We start from the raw sequence: 18,782 nt of genomic DNA, 5'->3' as shown, positions 1-18,782 counted from the left end.
TGGTTGTTTTTAATATTGTATTGTTGTAAACAGTGCAGCCGTGCAATCCTTCATCGGGCATCTTTGACTGTATCTCTGAGTATTTTATTAGGATGAATTCCTAGGAGTGAGATGACTTGCACAGGCAGGTGAATTTTTCTTTTTTAAATGCCTACAGCCTTGAAGGCAAACGGTTGATGATTTTGTGCGATGACATTTGATTTGTTTAACCAATCGTGAACAGGTGACTGGCTATTCAGTTCATGATTCTGTAATTTGGGCATTACTGTCCACTTGGTGGCTGTTCCTCAGATTGTAACAAAAATACTTTAGAGGAAGCACAGGGCATCTAATATTACAAGTTGGACTTAATTTTTTCAGGAAAACCCAACCTCGAGCTAAAAGACATACAAATAGAATCAATGTAAAAAAAAAAATACAAAGGAGACTTAGAAGCAATGTGTGGACCTCAATTAATTGTATCTGTTCAAAACACAACTGCTAAGATGTGTCACATTTATTAGACAATCAGAAATTTGAATGGAGACTGAATTTTGATAATATTAAGATATTGTTGATTATTTACGTGTGATGTTAAAAGATGAGTTATCTCTTAGATGTATATTTGCAAACACTGAAGATGAAATGATATGATGTCTGGGATTTTCTTCCACATAATTTGGGGGGTAGTTGATGGGGCAGCACTGACCATGAATTGATGGTAGTGGGTCTGGGGTCTGGGTCCCTAGGGGTCGTTTATATCAAGGATTAGTAAACTCTGGCCTGAGGGCCTAATCCAGCCCATTTCCTGTTTTTGTAAATAAAGTTTTATTGGAACACAACCATGCCCACTTGTTCATGCATTTTCTCTGGTTGATTTGCACGGTGATGGTAGAGTTGAGTTGTTGCTACAGAGACTATCTGACCCTCAAAGCCTGAAATAGATACTATTTGGCCCTTTACAGAATTTTCCAACCCTTAATTTATACTATTCTGCCTACTTCTGTTTATGTTTAAAATCATTCACAATAAAATATTTAAAATACAATTAATGTAAAATATCTATACGGTTCCTACGACTATTGCCATAGAATAGTGTTTCTCTCCTACACTGTTTCAAATACATGGAATCCCAGCTGAAACACATGGCACACATAACAAATTGCTGAAATATCTGTGGGATTAGTCTTCTATTAAAATGTATTCCTCTGTGTGGGTAATACATGCATGGTATAAGATTTATAGGGAATGCTCTGGAAAGTAAGTCTCCTTTCCTCCGTGTCTCTCATCCATCCGGGTCTCCTCCCTGGCGTTTCTTGTGTATTCTTCCAGGGATAATTCCTTCATGTACAAACTTAATATAAATTTATAGTGTGTCTTCTCTCCCATACAGGGGATAGTATGCAATAAATATTTGCATTTTGTCAGTCAATAATGTATCTTGGAGATTTTTCCATGCTAGTTGTATAATGATTCCAAAATTATATATAAGTATATAATTATATATACACGTATATGTATATTCCTGAAGTATATATATTTAGGGATATGTATGTACCTAAAGTATATATGTGTGTGTGTATATATATATATATATATATATATATATATATATATATATATATATATATATATATACACACACACATATTCTCAGTTTTTGGAAAGCTTATGGGACACAGAAGCACCAGCTGTGAAATTGAAGCCTGGAGAGAGCATGTGTTTGGTCAGTTGGTCAGTAGGGGAGGGTGGGGTGGGCACCTGCTATTACACTCCCCCATCCCCATTCTGAAGAGTGGGTTCAGAAACAACTCAACAAGCGGGAGTTTGTTGAATATGAGAAGGTCCATTCTCCTCTTTATCCTTCCTTAAAACACTGAAGTAAGACAGAAATATCAATTAGCAAATCCTATTTGCTCTCCCTTCAAAGTATCTTCAGAACCTGAGCACCTCTCACCTCTCCCCATCCTGGTCTGAGACCCACTCACCTCTCACCTCTGCCCATGACCACCTACTCCACTGGGCTCCCCTCCTCTACTCTTGTTTCTCACAGTCTCTTCTCACCACACAGTCAGGGTCATCCTTTTAAGTGAAAGCCAGATCGTATCCCCCCCTCTGCTCAGAATCCTTCAACGGCTCATCTTATTCAGAATAAAAACCAAAGCCTCACAGGGACTCACACGGTCCTGCCACAACCCCGTCTCTAGGACCCTCTTCCTTCCCCGCTTCTGCAGCTACCTTGGCCTCCCCATCTCCTCTTCTTGGAAAGATCTTGACCCACCATCCACATTGCTCATCCTTCACCTTTTTCAAGTTTTTGCTCAAATGTCACCTTTTCAAACACTTCTTCCCCGACTCCCTCTTTTTAACATCACCACTCCCCAGAATTTCTGGTCCCGTTTTTATTTTTTTTAATAGAATTTTATTTATTTATTTATTTATTTATTTATTTATTTATTTATTTATTTTGGGCTGTGTTGGGTCTTCGTTTCTGTGCGAGGGCTTTCTCTAGTTGCGGCAAGCGGGGGCCACTCTTCATCGCGGTGCGCGGGCCTCTCACTGTCGCGGCCTCTCTTGTTGCGGAGCACGGGCTCCAGACGCGCAGGCTCGGTAGCTGTGGATCACGGGCTTAGTTGCTCCGCGGCATGTGGGATCCTCCCAGACCAGGGCTCGAACCCGTGTGCCCTGCATTGGCAGGCAGACTCTCAACCACTTCGCCACCAGGGAAGCCCCCGTTTTTATTTTTTTAATTTATTTTTTATTTATTTTTAAAGATTTTTTTTGATGTGGCCCATTTTTAAAGTCTTTATTGAATTTGTTACAATATTTCTTCTGTTTTGGGTTTTGTTTTTTTTGTTTTTTTGCCCGCAAGCCACGTGGGATCTTAGTTCTCCCACCAGGGATCGAACTTGTACCCCATGCACTGCAAGGCGAAGTCTTAACCACTGGACAGCCAGGGAAGTCCCTCCTGTCCCTTTTTTTTTTTTTTTTTTTTTTTTCATTTCACTGGCTTCTTGGGGCAGGTTTTATTTTTATTTTATTTTTTATTTTTTTAAACATCTTTATTGAAGTATAATTGCTTTACAATGGTGTGTTAGTTTCTGCTTTATAACAAAGTGAATCAGTTATACATATACATATGTTCCCATATCTCTTCCCTCTTGCATCTCCCTCCCTCCCACCCTCCCTATCCCACCCCTCTAGGTGGTCACAAAGCACCGAGCTGATCTCCCTGTGCTATGCGGCTGCTTCCCACTAGCTATCTATTTTACATTTGGTAGTGTATATATGTCCATGTCCTGTCCCCTTTTTAATGTTTATTGTTTTTATCCATAGTTTTTATCACTTCTGTGTTAGTGTCCTGTGCTGCTATAACAAATGACCACAAGTTTGGTGGCTTAAAACAACAGAATTGTATTGTCTACTGGTTCTGGAGTTCAGAAGTCTGAAATCAAGGTGTTGGCAGAGTTGGCTCCTTGTGGAAGCTCTGTAGGAAAATAGATTCCATGCCCCTCTCCTAGATTCTGGTGGTTGCCTGTAATCCTTGGCTTTCCTTGGCTTGTAGACGCATCACTCTGATCTTTGCCTCCATCTTCACAATGTCGTCTCTTCTCTGTGTACTCCCCTTTGCTTTTCTTACAAGGACACTTACCATTGGATTTCAGGCCACCACTTTAATCCAGGATGCAGTAAGTTCCCTACATACGAATGAGTTCTGTTCCAAGAGAGCATTCGTAAGTCCAGTTTGTTCGTAAGTCCAACAAAGTTAGCCTAGGTACCCAACTAACACAATCAGCTATATAGTACTGTACAGTACTGTAATAGGTTTATAATACTTTTCACACAAATAATGCATTAAAAACAAACACAAAAAATGAAAACAGTTTTAATCTTACAGTACAGTACATTGAAGTGTACAGTAGTACAGTACAAGAGTTGGCATATAGGGGCTGGCATCAAGCGAACAGGCAAGAAGCGTTACTGACTGGAGGAGGGAGAGGAGGTGGGAGATGGTAGAGCTGAAAGATTGTCAGCAATAGGAGATGGAGGGCAAGCTGCAATTTCACTTATGCCTGACGTTGATGGAACGCACGTTCACATCGCATCTTTGAAAATTCACTACTTGAGGGTTTGTATGTAGGAGACTTACTGTAATCTTATCTCCAGCTCCTTTCCTCAATTACACCTGCAAAGACCCTTTCCAAATAACGTCACATTCCCAGGTCCCAGGTGTGGAACGGTGCAGGACCCTGTGGGGCTCCAGAGCACAAAAGCCTTTCTGTGTCCCCCACTTCGGGATTATAGGAAATAAGCTTCATTCAGCCTCCAAGACCTTCCCTGAGTTCCAAAGGGCAGGTTCAAATAGATGCTAATTAGGAAGGGAGGGGATGCAGAGACAAGGGAGGAACATTCAAGAAACAATAGTGAAGCCTTGGGGCAGAGTCCTGGTTCCCCTTCAAGGGACACACATAACAATATCCTTGAGCTCTTTTACAGATACTAAAACCCCCAGCAGGTGGGAGAAGTTAACTATGCCGCCCACAAGCACATAGACCCCAGACCAGCTGGAACCAGGTTGATGATGCTGACACCCACTTACCTCACCATCAACCAATCAGAAGAACCTCCACGAGCTGATCACACCTTCTTTACTATAAAACTCCTCATTACCCCCTCCAGGTCAGAACACACAGTTTTGAGGGTATTATCCCAGTGTGGTCCCCTTTGCCTGGCAAAGCAATAAAGCTATTCTTTTCTACTTCACCCAAAACTCTGTCTCTGAGATTTAATACAGTGTCGCGGTACAGAGGCCAGATTCAGCATTAGGTGGACATATCTTTTGGGGGACCATCATTCAACCCATTACACCTTCTATCCCTCATATATTTACTGATTCATTTGATATTTGTCTTTCTCCCCGCTATAGGATATAAAAACCAAGAGGGCCAAGTTTTTGGTCTGTGTTTTACCCCACTGCTCTAGTGACTAGACAATGCTCAGCATATGGTAGGTATCCAATAAGTGTTGGCTGAAAGTGAGTGAATGAATGAATGAATGATGGTTTTTGCCACCAGTCTTAGCACCAAGAACTGTAGGATATCATGTTTTCTCTCTGCCAGTCCAGGATGCCTTGGTTAATACTTCACTTCCCAATAAAGTAATATGGAATGTGAAAACATGATGTGAAATGTAAATGAGTGACATAAATCACAGAGTCCATTTATAAGTAGAATCTTTTGACAGGGAAAACCAACACCTAAAAAGAAATGGCAAATATCACAATCACTGAACATTTTAAGTGATGCAGACAAAAACTCTGCATTAAAAAATTCCTTAAAAAATTCCTGATTTCCTTTAGGGTCTTGTTATCAGTAACTATGTGAACTCTAAGCATAGTTTTGAACTTAAAAAAATGACTTGCATATACTTTGACCTTATTAAATGGTGCATGATCAGAAACAGGGCGGTGGCTCAAAATGGGCAAGTTTGGGTGGATGACTCTCCTCCCAGGACAGGGATGGACTGGGGTCCTGGGATCCTGGGCACAGGGCCTCTCCCACACAGGATCATCTGTCTCTTTTCCTGGACCAGGATGAAAGATGCTCCCAGAAATGCTGCTCTGTGTCTGGAAGGAACAGAGAGAGATAACAGGATTTATATTTGGACTCATAGCCTTCGACTCAGGGTTTATGGTCAAAACAGACTCAAGGAACCCTCATAACTGTCACCCCATTCGACTCTCAGACCCTTTCCCAGGGTGTCTCCTGTGGGAAAATTGTTCCACTTGCCTAAAGAGTATTAGCACGTTGCCTGAGTCCAAGCTGCAGATGGGTCCCGTGGCTCTGCTCCAGAAAAATGTTCCAGTTTTCTTTCCCTCTAACTGCCTGAGAGGGTCATAGCCCAGGAGGAAGCCTCAGTGGGGTCTTCTATTCTTTACAATGTATTATTTTCAGAGATGTTCCCAGCTTTTAAATCCCAAACAAGAGAATAAGGGGCATTGAACATTCTTCTCTGATAATCTTTTTTCCTCAAATCTCTTTTTTCCCCCTGATTATCAAAGTAATACAGGCTTGTTGTTCAAAAATTGGGAAATAAAAAAGAAGAGAGTGTTAAAAAGGCAGTCCAAATCACCAATAATTCTGCTGCCAGAAATAACTACTATTGTTATTTGCGTTTATTTTATTTTGGTATTATCTAAATGAGTATCTACATATATTACAAAATTATTATAGTTTGCATATAGTTTTTCAACTTTTTATTGTAAAAATATTGTAAACATACAGAAAAACGGAAAGATTGTATAGTGGACATGTATGGACCAAACATGCAGATCTGCAGTTAACATTTTACTTAACTTGCTTTATCATTTATCCTTTCTTTCCTCTTCCCCTTCTTCCCTTTTTCTGCCTACTCCTTCCTCCTTTTATACCTCCATCCATCCCTCCATCCCTCCATCCCTCCATCCCTCCCTCTGTTCATTCATCCATACGTCTATTGATCCACCCACCTCATTTTTGTGGTGCTTTTCAAAGTAAGTTACTGACATCCATATGATTTACCCCTAAGTACCTTTGCCCAAACAACTTTGATCATGATTCTTCACTTAACATAATATGAAGTTTCCAATGTTTTCAAATATTCTTCAAAAACCCTTTATAAATTAGCTCATAATATTCCATTGCATAGATGTACCATAATTTACTATTTAAAATCCCTATTATGAGACATTTTAACTGATTTGAATTTCCCACTTCAACAAAAAGTGCTGCAGTGAAAATCTTTGAACATGACCCTTTGGACAGAATCTCTGATATTTTCTTCAGAGTAGAATCACAAAAAGAATATTACTGAGTCAAAGAATATGGACGTTTTAAGCAAGCACTTAAAAGGTAATTTCTAGTTTTCGTTTTTTGTGACACAGGAGCACACTGTATTACCAAATTCTTTCTGGAGTCCAGGTGGATGGGCTATGTCTAGGTCATGGTGGTGATGGGAGAAAGCGGTGGTGCGGGGGGGCATGACCTCAGATTCCAAAAAGTCTGGCATGGCAGTGGCTGTGGTGAAGGAATACGTCACTATTGAAGGTTCCTTCACGCACTTCTGCCTTGAATAAACAGGGTCAGGGTTGGACTTATGAGAGTCTGCTTATGTGGGTTGACTGGAAGAAAGACGAAGCAGGGCCTGCCATTCCTTAGGACCTGGGTGTCCATTTGTTTTGCAGTTGAGAGCCGCTCTCCCACTAGAATGTAAGTATATCTGGGAGCGCCACCCCAACTTCCAGAGACTTTCACTGAACACTAAAATTCACTAGGCAAGTGCTAAGGGGTTACAAGAGTGAAAATGACAATAGTTCTTAAGGAACACGATCAAGAGGGAGAGTCTTAGCGTTCTGTATGTAAGACTCTATGAATAATCGAGGCAGAAAATCAAGGGGGCATAAGAACATATATGAAACTGGTTTGTGCTGGGTCACAATATAAAATATAATGCCTAGTGTGGATTGTGATTGATTAACAAAGTTTGGAAAACATGGAGAAAGGCATAAGGCATATGAGATCCCAGAAGAAAGGTGCCTTTTGAGGGTTGGCAGGGCTCAGGGAAAATGTCACAGAGGAGGTAACATTTTAACTAAATTTTGAAAAATGAGTAGGAGGATGAGCTGGGAGTAGGGTTTCTCAATCTTGACACTATTGATATTTTGGGCTGGATAATTCTTTATCTTGGGGGAGGGGGGCGTCCTGTGTGTTGTGAGATGTTTAGCAGCATCCCTGGTCTCTACCTACTAGATGTCAGTAGCACTCCTCTCACCCCAATTTTGACAACCAAAAATGGCTCTAGACATTGCCAATGTCCCCACTTGAGGACAATTCGATCAGAACAATGCCTGGCATTAATAAATGTCAATTCTTATTAGCAGTTGTTGAGAATTTCAAATATCGAGGTTGGTGGTGCAGATTATTACACAGCAGGCCCTCTGTATCTGCAGGTTCCGCACCCACACACTCAACCAATCGTGGGTCGAAAATATTTGGGAAAAAAAAATTCCAGAAAGTTCTAAAAAACAAAACTTGAATTTGCCATGCTGGCAGCTATTTACATAGCATTTACAACTATTTGCATAGCAGTTACATTATATTAGGTATTGTAGGTAGACGTCAGAGATATTGTGGGTTTGGATCCAGAACACTGCAATAAAGCAAATATCAAAATAAAGCAAGTCACATGAATTTTTTTGGTTTCCCAGTACATACAAAAGCTATGTTTACATTATACTTTAGTCTGTTAGGTGTACAATAGCATTATGTCTTAAAAACATGTATGTGTCTTAATTAAAAATAGTTTATTGCTAAAAATTCTATCATATGAGACTTCAGTGAGTGGTAATCTTTTTGCAATAGTAGCATCAAAGATCACTGATCACAGATCACCATAACAAATATAATAATAACAAAAAAGTTTGAAATATTGTGAGAATTACCAAAATGTGACACAGAAACACAAAGTAAGCAAACGCTGTTGGAAAAATGGCATGATAGACTTGCTGGATGCAAGGTTGCCATAAACCTTCAATTTGTATAAAATACAAGATCTGTGAAGAACAATAAAGTGAAACACAATAAAGCAAAGTATGCCTACATAAGAAAACTAGAGATGATTTAACGTATATGGGGTAGAATAATCAAGACAGTATGGTACTGGCACAAAAACAGAAATATAGATCAATGGAACAGGATAGAAAGCCCAGAGATAAACCCATGCGCATATGGTCACCTTATTTTTGATAAAGGAGGCAAGAATATACAATGGAGAAAAGACAGCCTCTTCAATAAGTGGTACTGGGAAAACTGGACAACTACACGTAAAAGAATGAAATTAGAACACTCCTTAACACCATGCACAAAAATAAACTCAAAATGCATTAAAGACCTAAATGTAAGGCCAAACACTATAAAACTCTTAGAGGAAAACATAGGCAGAACACTCTATGACATAAATCACAGCAAGATCCTTTTTGACCCACCTCCTAGAGAAATGGAAATAAAAACAAAAATAAACAAATGGGACCTAATGAAACTTAAAAGCTTTTGCACAGCAAAGGAAACCATAAACAAGACAAAAAGACAACCCTCAGAATGGGAGAAAATATTTGCAAATGAAGCAACTGACAAAGGATTAATCTCCCAAATTTACAAGTAGCTCATGCAGCTCAATATCAAAACAACAAAGAACCCAATCCAAAAATGGGCAGAAGACCTAAATAGACATTTCTCCAAAGAAGATATACAGATTGCCAACAAACACATGAAAGGATGCTCAACATCACTGATCATTAGAGAAATGCAAATCAAAACTACCATGAGGTATCACCTCACACGGGTCAGAAAGGTCATCATCAAAAAATCTACAAACAGTAAATGCTGGAGAGGGTGTGGAGAAAAGGGAACCCTCTTGCACTGTTGGTGGGAATGTAAATTGATACAGCCACTATGGAGAACAGTATGGAGGTTCCCTAAAAAACTAAAAATAGAACTACCATACGACCCAGCAATCCCACTACTGGGCATATACCCTGAGAAAACCATAATTCAAAAAGAATCATCTACCACAATGTTTACTGCAGTTCTATTTACAATAGCCAGGACATGGAAGCAACCTAAGTGTCCATTGACAGATGAATGGATAAAGAAGATGTGGTACATATATACAATGGAATATTACTCAGCCATAAAAAGAAACGAAATTGAGTTATTTGTTGTGAGGTGGATGGACCTAGAGTCTGTCATACAGAGGGAAGTAAGTCAGAAAGAGAAAAACAAATACCGTATGCTAACACATATATATGGAATCTTAAAAAAAGGTTCTGAAGAACCTAGGGGCAGGACAGGAATAAAGACGCAGACACAGAGAATGGACTTGAGGACATGGGGAGGGGGAAGGGTAAGCTGGGACGAAGTGAGAGAGTGGCACGGACATACATACACTACCAAACGTAAGATAGCTAGCTAGTGGGAAGCAGCCGCAGAGCACAGGGAGATCAGCTTGGTGCTTTGTGACCACCTAGAGGGGTGGGATAGGGAGAGTGGGAGGGAGACGCAAGAGGGAGGGGATATGGGGATATATGTATATGTATAGCTGATTCACTTTGTTATACAGCAGACACTAACACACCATTGTAAAGCAATTATACTCCAATAAAGATGTTAAAAAATTATAAAGTATATGGGAGGATGTGTGTAGGTTATACGCAAATACTATATCATTTCCTATAAGGGACTTGAGCATCTGTAGATTTTGGTGTCCGAGGGAAATCCTGGAATCAATCCCCTGCAGATACTGAAAGGGACAATTGTATATCCAGGTACCACAAGGGTTGGGCTCTCTGAAGACAAGTACCAAAATTTGTGTAATAATGTTATAAAAGTGATACTAGCCAACACATACCGTGCTTACTATGTGCCGGCCAAAGTTCTACACACTCTATTAACTTACTTAATCCTTAAACAATCCAATGAGGCAGGCTCTTTCTTGATGACAGCCTCTACTGCTTATATTGGTTAATATAGTGATGGTTGAGGCTTGAACCTGGGGCAAATTTTGGGCCATGTTGCAAAGGTGTAAGGGTTTTGGGCTCTGCAAGATTTTGCAGACACATGCTTCTCCAGCCTGGAAGTACATAATGCCATAATGTGGCAGGCCCAGTAAAGCCAGGAACGTTCCCTGAGGTTCTGCACACCGGACTTGCCTCCGTATTCACTGTGTTTGCTCCATTACAGGGGAAGCCACGATTATAGGGGTGGGACTGGGGAGGGGTTCAGGCATTGATAAAGCTTGACCAATAAAGCTCAATTTGGAAAAGAAAATGCCTTTGTTTCTTGACAAAATTCCTCAAACTGCTGTCTCCTCTTCTCAAACACAGCTTTGCTGAGTGCACAAAAAGGAGGATTTTCTAAGATATCCAACATTTCCTGCAGCTGAAAACAAGAAAGATGAGCTGCTGAGACTCCAGGTCAGGAGGCTGTGGTGGGATTTTTTGGGTCATGGCTCAACTTTAGAGAGAAAATACAGACTGAAGTGCTTTCTTCTCTTCCTCATTCTCGATGGCAGAAAGATGTGCCCAGGCGGTGGCATCCTCCAGGATGAGCCTAGCTTGGAAAGCAGTGTCTTTTTTCTTCCTTACCATAAGATGGCACTCTGATGTCTATGTTGTAAGCTGGGTCTTCTGGAGAGAGGGCTCCTTGGGAGACCACACAGGCAGAAAGCCACTGCCCTCATCCCTATTTGCTTTACATTTCTATGCTAACAAGGTGCGGTAATTTTATTCCAAATGTGTAAATATTATTGAGTTTGTCAGGGTTGTTGCCTGAATCCGGGACAGATGACTGATGTTCAGGACCAGGAGGAGACTGGAGAGAGAAGCAGTGCAGGGGAGGAACAGAGAAGCTTGCCCACCCTGCCTTGCTTCAGCTAACAATTCCGTTTCCTCGTGCATTTTGTATTAACACGCTGCAGTGTGGATCTCTTTGGGACTGAGGCTCATGCAGACCCCTTTCTCTGGCCTCAGAGGTGGGAGGCAATTCTGCTGTTTATGCGAAGGCAAGGATGACGGATGCCAGAATCAGAGAGCTGGTTGCCCAGTCTGTGGTTTGCCTTCTCTTGGATTTCCAATCCCTTGATTGACTCTCTTTCCTTCTGATTGATTATTATATGATACTTTGTTTAATTGATGGCCTAATTGCGCTTGAAGTTACCTCAAGGTTTCACCATTTTAATGAAGGAGGGTCACATCCTGTCTCTGCCCAAGTCAACACCTCCCCCAAGTCCAAGGGATTCTTGAGTCTTATCTGAGTTGTTGAGAAGAGGAGATACCAGAGGGACTAGTTTTCTCCTTGACCCATTCTCCTTTTTATCTGTCCCTGCTTCAGAGAGATGAGCTTCTCAGGTGCCAGGGAAGCCCAGAGGTTTTCCAGTTTCCTTGAGTTTCTCTCACTCCCCCCTCAGTGTTTTCTTAGGAGCCTGGAGACCTGGTTTGTAGTAAGAGCTCTATGAATATTTGGTTGAATGGATGGAGGGTGGGTAGATGGGTGGATGGATGAATAATCAAATCTCTCTACTGTTAGCTGAAATGGTATTACATGATTTCAGTACCAGATGAGTAGACAGAATGTTGATCTATTGTTATGAAAATTAAAGATCATGTTTAACAGTTTCTGTCCTGAAGAAGCTTGGAGTCTTTTTAAAAATTAATTAAAACTGAAGTATAGTTAATTTACAATGTTGTGTTAGTTTCAAGTGTACAGCAAAGTGATTCAGTTATACATATATATATTATTTTTTCAGATTCTTTTCCATTGTAGGCTATAACAAGATATAAGACGTTTATAATCTTATAAGGAATTTAAGATAGGCTCATAATTATTAAACGATTGTAAAAACTACCATCGACTGATCACCTGCTTATACCAGGTTTATATTTATATTTGTGTAACATATATAGTTATAATATATATCAGACTTCTTTTAAGGGCATATAAATATATATAACTTGTATAAGTTTATATATGTTATATGTAACATATATAATTTATATGCTCTTAAAAGAAGTCTGATGGGAGGTGGGAGAGAGATGGAGTAGGAGTTGGGATTAGCAGATGCAAACTATTATATACAAGATGGGCTTCCCTGGTGGCGCAGTGGTTGAGAATCTACCTGCCAATGCAGGGGACGCGGGTTCGAGCCGTGGTCTGGGAAGATCCCACATGCCATGGAGCAACTAGGCCCGTGAGCCACAACTACTGAGCCTGCGCGTCTGGAGCCTGTGCTCTGCAACAAGAGAGGCTGCGATAGTGAGAGGCCCGCGCACCGCAATGAAGAGTGGCCCCCGCTTGCCGCAACTAGAGAAAGCCCTCGCACAGAAACGAAGACCCAACACAGCCAAAAATAAAAAAATTAAAAAAAAAAAGATGGATAAACAACAAGGTCTTACTGTATAGCACAGGGAACTATATTCAATATCATGTGATAAACCATAGTGGAAAAGAATATGAAAAAGGATGTATATGTATATACATATACATAAAACTGAATACATATACATATACATAAAACTGAATACATATACATATACATATAAACTGAATCACTTCAATAGAAAATAAAGAAACAGCTCTAGGGAAAAAAAAGAACTCTGATATTAATGAAATGGTCACCACTGTGGTCTTCCCAGCATTCATTGTTTCCTTTCTCATTCCAGTAAAATTCTGCTTTCGGTCAGTTATTCCCCACTCCTACCCAGCTGATCCCTTCCTTCCCAGCTCCATCAGTGGGTTCTATTTAGTCTAAGCCATTTATGATAAATCCAACCCTCTTGCCAGTGTTTGGTTCCAGAACCAGGCTTCAGACATTGAGTGCTCAGCACTCCTCTGGATCCAGGGGTGAGGATGTGACCCAAGTTGGTGTAATCAGTCTAAGAGAAGAACATCCCTGCCAACCCTATCACCAAACTGGGGGGAAACCTTGCGACCTTCTGTGGGATATGAACAGAGAAGCCTGTAGCCGATAGCTTTATGACACCTAGAAGGAAACTGGCCTTAGGATGATATTAATGCTTTGGTTGGCAGAGCAGCGAGATGGAAAGAATCTAGGTTCTTAATGACATCATTGAGTGACTGAATTGACCAGCCCTGAAGCCCATTCAATCTCTGGGCTTCCTGTTACATGAAATACAGTAGAATATTTTAATTGTTTAAGCCAGATAAGGTTGGCATTTTGGCTATTTTTAGTTATATTATTGCCTTTTTTTAACAGATAAAAAGGAAACTGAAGTTCAGAGAGGTGAACAACAACAGTAACAGCAACAGCAAATAATATTAAGTGACAAAGCCAGGACAGTCTGACTCTACAGCCCATACTCCAAGCTCTGAATCCAAATCCATGGTGTCACCTCCAGTGAATACAATGTAGAAAGTGTTTAGGAGTTTACTGGGGGTTTGGGGAAGGGGAACAGAAAGAACTTACAACTAGGGAAGGAAAATATTGGAGAGTGTTGAATGAGATTCCTTATTCCCATAAAACATGGGATGATAGACATGCCAACAGAGGGAAAAATTGATTAGGTCCAAACTCTAGTAGAGATGAATAGTAATACTATTAACTTTGATAAGCTTAATAGGACTTGAAATTCGATATAAACTAAAATGATGCTTTTGTGTCTTTTTGGTGGAAACACACTCTCCCTTCTTTTTTCTTCTACCTCTTTATTTCTTGTTCTGTGACTAGGGCATAGGAAGAGATCATTTATTTTCCTATTTAAAACAAAAAGCCCAACTCCCCAAGGTCTCTTTAGTCCAGAATGAAGGACAGCTGACAACTGATGACAACTTGATTTTACCCTGGTTCGTGCCTCCTGGAGTGTGACTTCTTGGACCTTTGCCCAAAGTTGGATTTGCCTGTCACTTCAGATGTTGCAAAGAAGCTTTGCAAAAGCACTCTCAGGGAACTTGCTGACTGAGGGAATGAATGATGTAGTTGGGGATGAAATTTACTGAGAGAGGAAGTAGAGTGAAACTTTGTCAGAAATATCAAGAAAGCAACTTTCTTGAAAAATGTAGCTGTTTTATTCAAGTAATAGGCTCCACTGCCTGCTGCCAGACTTTAAATTTTTATCTTGAAAAGTTTTAAAAATACAGAAAGCTTGAATACACACTTCTCTAAAGAAGGTATACAAATGGCATATGAAAAGATGCTCAACGTCGTCATTAGGGAAATGCCGATGAAAACAACAACGAAATACAACTTTATAGCTATACAGATGGCTATAATTAATAAAAGGAAAATGGCAATTGTTGGCAAGGAACGCAGAGAAATTGGAACCCTTACGCATTGCTAGCGGGGATGTGAAATGGTGCAGCTGCTATGGAAAACAGTACGGTGGTTTCTCAAACAATTAAATATAGAGTTGCCATAACCCAGCAATTCCATTTTTGGTATAAACTCCAAAAAATTGAAAACAAGGACTCAAATAGATAGTTGTGTGTCAATGTTTAATGTAGCATTATTCGCAATAGCCAAAATGTGGAAACCACCCAAGTGTCTATCAACAGAGGAATGGATAAACAAAATGTGGTATATGCATACAAAGGAATATTATTTGGACATAAAAAGGAATGAAGTTCTTTTTTTTTTAAGTGTTGGGTTTTTTTCCAAATTAATTAATTAATTAATTTTATTTTTGGCTGCGTTGGGTCTTCGTTGCTGTGTGTGGGCTTTCTCTAGTTGTGGCGAGCGGGGGCCACTCTTCATTGTGGTGCGCAGGCTTCTCATTGTGGTGGCTTCTCTTGTTGTGGAGCACAGGCTCTAGGCACACGGGCTTCAGTAGTTGCAGCACGCAGGTTCAGTAATTGTGGCTCACGGGCTTAGTTGCTCCACGGCATGTGGGATCTTCCCGGACCAGGGCTCGAACCCGTGTCCCCTGCATTGGCAGGCAGATTTTTAACCACTGCACCACCAGGAAAGTCCCAGGAATGAAGTTCTGAAACATGCTACAACATGGATGAAAACATTATGTGAAGTGAAATAAGCTAACACAAAAGGACAAATATTGTATGATTCCACTTGTATGAAATATCTGTAATAGGCAAATTCATAGAGACAGAAAGTAGATTAGAGGTTACCAAGGGCTGGAGATGGAAATGAAGGGTTATTGCTTAATGGGTACAATTTCTCTTTAGGGTGATGAAAAAGTTTTGGAAATAGATAGTGGTGATCGTTGCACTACACTGTGAATATAATTAACAATATTTAAAGAAAAAAATACAGAAAAAGATAGAAGTAGAAAAAATACAGAAAAAAAATAAACAACACCAACAGAATATCTAATAATCACTCATGTGCCCATCAGGCAAAATGAACAAATATTAATATTTTATCACATTTACCTTAGGTATTAAAAAAAGAATTGCTGATAAAGTTATTCCCTTGTAGCATATGTGATTAATGCCTCCTGCCGCATCTGTGGCCAGTCTCTGAGTCCCCTTGCAGCTAGGGTGGGCAGTCCCCATGACTGCTTGCCATCTCAAGGGCCCTCATCCTTCAGCTTCTGTGGAGGAGGGCTCCCCCCAGTGGTAGGGACCTTGCTCAGTCTGCCCACAGGGCAATCCAAAAGGGCTCAGAGATGCAATTCCTGGAGGCTGACCCTCATCAATGAGAGATGGAAGCTGGAGAACAAGTATCCCAGATTTCTTGACCCTTGGCGAATCACTTCTGAGGCATGTTCTCTGTGGCTCTTTAGAGGGTCCGCAATGAGACTGAGCCCCAGCTGCCTACAGTTGTAACCCCCTGATTGATACACACCGTATTGGCTTTTGGCCCCTCCCTGTGTCTCCTTCCCCACATCCTCACTGAGCTTCCTGCAGTTGACACCCCCAAAAACTACTTGTGCCCGATTCCTTGTTTCAGGCTCTGTTTTCAGGAGAATCCAAACTAAGACACCCACTTCTTTTTTATTCCCCTCTTCACTCATAGGAGGAAATCTCTTTCGTGAAGTTAGTATAAACCTTTGGTGATCTACATTTTAAAAACTGGTGGCTAATACATAACATATACTTGAATGGATTTAAATTTATGAATGGAATCACTGTGTGTGTATAGCTCTGCAACTTTTCTCACTCAACATGTTTTTGAGATTGCTCCATGTTGTAATAGAGATCTGGTTCATTATTTTCAACTACCGTGTGCAATTTTAACTATTGTATGGCTGAACCACATTTTATTTGGCCAACTCCCGCATGATGAGCATTTATGCTTTTCCCATGTATTTTGCTATTATGAACAATGTTTCAGTGAGCACCCTTATACTTTTGTTTTCTTTTAAAGGAATGTATCCAGAAGTGGAATTGTTGGATTGTAGGGCATGCCTAAAAAATAATACGTAAAAAATTGATTGAGGTGAAATTCACATAACATAAAATTAACCATTTTAAAGCAAGTAATTTAGTGGAATTTAGTACCTTTCACAATATTGTGCAACTACCACTTCTTTCTAGTTCCAAAACAATTCCATCACCCCAAAAATAAAACCCTGTACATATTAAGCAGTGTCTTTCCCTCCCCTCCTTCTCCTCAGCCCCCTAGCAACCACCATTCTACTTTCTGTCTCTAGGGATTTGCCTATTCTGGGCCAGTCGGCCTGCTGCAAACCTCAGCTCCTCACTTGCTAGCTGTGCAAATTTTCTTGAGTCACTTAACCTCTCTGAGCCTCCATTGCCTCGAGTGTAAGATGGAGATGGTTAGTACCTCCCTCGTAGAAGTATTTTGAGGATGAAGTGAGATAGCAGATGTGACGTGTAGAGCATAGTGCCTCATCCTCAGTAAGTGCTCAGCAAGTGTTTGCTATTACTGTTATTCCAAAATCAAATAGAGGTGACTTGACACAGCAAAAGTTCACTTCTCACTCATGCTACATCAGCAGTATGGTTCCTCCTTTTACCTGGGAAACCCAGGAATCAATATACTACAATGAGAGCTTTGGGATGGCAGGAATCTTGTCTGTCTTATCTCTGTTGTATTTCCAATGCCCTGTACATACATAGGAGGTGCTCTGTATGTATTTGTCAAATACAAGAATGAGTAAGTGAAAGTGAAGTGTAGTGGTCATTGGTGCTGTTCACCAAATATTTCCATGATAGCCTCTCACTTCCTTGCTCTCCTGATGTTCAGTGTGACTTACTTTGGCCAATAAAATGCAAGCAAAAGGGACACGTGTCTGGGTAGTGGCCTTCTAAGGCAGTGCTGTCCTCACCACATCCCTCCCACAGCTGTGGTAATCATGTCGAGATAAAGCTTCCTTTGGCCTGAGTCCCTTGGTCACTCTGATTCTCAGACTCCTTCCCCCACCCTCCACAATCACTGGCTTGCATTGTACATGTAGCATGGGCGAAGAATAAATTTTTGTTAAGTCGATGAGATTCTGGGGGTTTCTTGTTACTGCTCCTGGCTCATCCTGACTGATATACAGGCCTACTACTTAATGGAACTTTTGGGATGTTATTAAAAAGATACAAACCAAGCATCCCATAAGCATTGGCCTCTTTAAGGCCTCATTTTGGGATTCTGTGTATTATACCATTACTGTCATCACTTGAAAGACACTTTTAGAATTGCCACAAGTATCTCCAGCTCATTTATTTCCAAGTCCCTGGAGCTAGCAAATCTTTATTCTTTGGAGGAGAAGTTCATGTCTGCAAAGAGACCATATCAAAAGACACTGCAGTCAGGTCTAGAGAGGAAGGTAAAATCCAGCAGGCAGGGGTCACTTTTGGTCCAAAACCAGATGGGATTAGAAAGAAGTGGGATTTATTTGCTAGATCCATAATCTGGCCTGGAATTACCAGTATTGGCTGTCTGTCATGACATGTTTCTTATGCGCCAGGCATGCAGCAAGGCACACCCCTTACAACAGTCCCAAGAGGTGGGTTTGAGGGTCCTCATGTTACACATTGGCTCAGGGAAGTGAAGTTCATGGCTCACCCCACCATGGCCCAGCTGTGAAGTGGACAGCTGGGGTTTGCCCACAGGATTATCTGACCCCAGCTCACTCACACTCAAGGGAAGAGAGAACGTGAGCTCCTGATGGACGAGAAGAAAGTGGTAATGAGTGTGTCCCAAGAGGCTTTTGTTTATCCTAGGGAGGCAGTATGCACAGTGGTTAGTGCTCTGTCTTTGATCCCCTCCATTTCCTCACCTGTGAAACAGAGTAATGACCATCCTATGACCAGGTTATTGTGGGACCAGATGAGCTGCCTGCA

The sequence above is a fragment of the Eubalaena glacialis genome, chromosome 13 (genome assembly GCF_028564815.1).
Source record: "Eubalaena glacialis isolate mEubGla1 chromosome 13, mEubGla1.1.hap2.+ XY, whole genome shotgun sequence".
NCBI lineage: Eukaryota > Metazoa > Chordata > Mammalia > Artiodactyla > Balaenidae > Eubalaena > Eubalaena glacialis.
This window is presented reverse-complemented; position numbering follows the sequence as displayed.